Source organism: Lactuca sativa, chromosome 4, assembly GCF_002870075.4.
Source record: "Lactuca sativa cultivar Salinas chromosome 4, Lsat_Salinas_v11, whole genome shotgun sequence".
Lineage (NCBI taxonomy): Eukaryota > Viridiplantae > Streptophyta > Magnoliopsida > Asterales > Asteraceae > Lactuca > Lactuca sativa.
Genome location: NC_056626.2, coordinates 139,950,296 through 139,953,290, shown reverse-complemented (window position 1 = coordinate 139,953,290; position 2,995 = coordinate 139,950,296). Strand labels below are relative to the sequence as shown.

The 2,995-nt window shown below is 39.9% G+C and overlaps 1 non-coding gene across 1 annotated transcript; it reads right to left on the bottom strand.

Annotated features, from left to right (window-relative positions):
- Window positions 1-604: 604 nt before the first annotated feature.
- On the bottom strand, window positions 605-705 carry LOC111895397 (U6 spliceosomal RNA). Its single transcript, XR_002851552.1, has one exon. It is a non-coding gene; the product is annotated as a U6 spliceosomal RNA (small nuclear RNA).
- Between the last annotated feature and the right edge of the window lie 2,290 nt (window positions 706-2,995).

The window sequence follows — 2,995 nt, the reverse complement described above, 5'->3', positions numbered from 1 at the left end:
AACTTATCTCAAACCCTTCCAGAACTTCTAAGTCCAAAAACTCATATGATTGATGATCTTCATTACATAAATATGCAATATTTTATCAATAACTTCTTTTTTTCATTTAAATGTTTACATGAACACATCCATATGTACAAATATAATGTCACTTTGATACCTCCCATCAATGTTTACATTTGATAACGAATGGAAATGTAAAACCAACAGGGACTTGCAGAGGATGCCTATTATCAATTATTTTATAAAAAGCAAAACCACAACATGAACTAAGAAACTGAAGTTGCAAAATTAATCAAAAATCAGCACATAAACAAACACATACAAACTATATACAACACATAAACGGAAGTTTATAAAGCATGAAACTTAATGACAGGAAAAGTAAAAAACTAAAAGGAGACTTTATAAAATGAAAGATCACCCTTACTTGCCACAAATGGTTGAAGACATCAACAAGAAGAACAATCTGACCATGGAATCCACATGTTTTCTGATCATGACTTCAGTAGATGAACTACTGAAACGTAAATATGCAATTGAACTCTATTAGCTTTTGAAAATGGAATTAGGGTTCCAGAGAAGACGACGAAGGGTTTAAAAAAATAATTTGGACCATTTCTAGATTTATGTGTCATCCTTGCGCAGGGGCCATGCTAGTCTTCTCTGTATCGTTCCAATTTTATCGGATGTCCCCAAAGGGACGAACATAGATAAACAGCTTCGCTAGATAGAGGAGTAGCAGGTTATATGGGACGATGTAAGTTCTAAACGAACTAGTTTACTGTTGATGGTCATATATCTCAATGTCTTTAAATTTAGGGTTAATTACTTAGGAGGGTAATTAGGTTTCCAGTTTGTCCGTATTAGGTCACTAAGTTTTTTTTTGCGCGTATTAGACCAATATGGTTGTTATTACCGTTTACAAATAATCATTTTTACCGGTTAAAAACGGTAAAAGGACTATTTCTAAATGGTAATAACAACCATACTGGTCTAATACGCACAAAAAAAACCTTAGTGACCTAATACGGACAAACTGGAAACCTAATTACCCTCCTAAGTCATTATCCTCAATTGAAACTCTTCGCCGCCTTGTGAAGCATGTCTTCCAGAGAGAATTGACTGCACCTCCACCTCCGCTCCCCTTGTACATCGATGCTTCCCTCAGCCACCATCAATCGAAATCAGAATCAGGGTTGATATGGGAGTACATACTCTCGCAGCCGGCCTCCACCGCTTCTTTTGCATGTCTCCTTCGGGTATGCTCTTTATATTCAATTTTGAATTTGATTTTGGTTTTAGTTTGTTGTACCACACTAATTTAAAATATAATTAGTTGTGAGGTGGTTGTTTGCAAGAAGAACACCAGACGTTCGCCACCAGGAAGCATTTACTCTTCATACTTTCAGATTATTGAGGTGATGATGGGGAGTACACATGTAACACCGTAAAAATTTAAACAATTTTTCACATTTTAAAAAGCATATAATTTCATTCACATCCACATTCTAAAACATTGTATCATCATTTTCTTAATACAAAACCCCAAGATCTAAACATATGAACTCCAGTGTGCGTGTGTACGAATCATGCCGGCGCCTTCCCGCGATCATTAATGGTACCTGAAACACAACACATAACACTGTAAGCATAATTGCTTAGTGAGTTCCCCAAAATACCACACTAACACATATTAGCCACTCGAGGCTATAACTCTGTTGACCCTCTGGTCAGTGTGTCTCAGTGGAACCTTCCAGTCCCAACTCTTTATGGGCCCTCTGGCCCTAACTCTGTGGACCCAATGGTCCTACTCTGTACACTCTGAATCATGCATATCACATATCACAATAAATCACAACACATAAATAGCATGCAAATATATTGGCACATAACTCTAAAATACACTGTCACATATCTCTATACCACACTAGGTAAAGTATAGTGAGAAGACTCACCTCAGATGTCTTGGTAAATCTCTGACTCGGTAGAAATACGATCCAGCCTCCGCCTAATCACATAAAGTAAATGTTCTCATAAATATAACTCTCAGGACTAGACTCAACCCTCTCTTTGCACCCTCAGAAGGTAAAAGACCATTTTACCCCTCTTATGGCTCAAAGGAGACATTATTGACCAGATCCTAAAGTCAACAGAAGTCAATGGTTAAACTTTGACCCGACTCGTCGAGTGCACTTGGGCGACTCAGTGAGTCTACACGTGTCTGCTAATTCTCTAGTCTCGCTTGGCACGTCGAGTCCCTCCCCTTGCTCGATGAGTCACACCTGGCATGAATTGCGGGGCCACCCCGACTCAACTCGCCGAGTCTCAAGATCAACTCGGCGAGTTCCGCTTTGAACTCTAGTCCTCTAATCCCCCTCTGACTCACTGAGTTATGCCCCCAACTCGGCAAGTCCACTCATTGAGTGATTTACGGGAAACCCAAACCCTACTCGCCGAGTCTGCCCTTGGACTCGGCGAGTTCATGCCATGCACGAACTCAAATGGCCTCCTGAGGTCAGATTTGTTCCTTTGATCGATAGATCTGACCTTTACAAGCCTGATAAACACGTAAAGTTTGAATCTTGACACTCATGGGACGTCTAGGAGGCTTCACTTGGTGATTTAGCCCAAAAAGTAACATCCTTAGCTCAACACCTCCATAGTTCAACATAAAGCAAGCTGAGGTAAGCTCTTTAGACCACTATGGGTCCAGATCTGAAGTCTCAAAGTGAATAGGGGCCATATCCTCACAATTTTCTTCCAATAAAGGTCATAAAACTCTACATCTATGGCTTCCTTCAACAAAACAGATAAAGGGGCGATATAATACATCAAAGATGAAGTCTTTTGCTTGAAATCCACAGATGCACAACTTCCTTGGTCTCCCCTAAGCTAGAATCACCACCTTGTTGCAAGAATCAACCACAAAGATCAAGAAATGGCTCCTTTCCTCTCACAAACACTCTAACTCCCTTAGGGTTTCTCTCTGGGG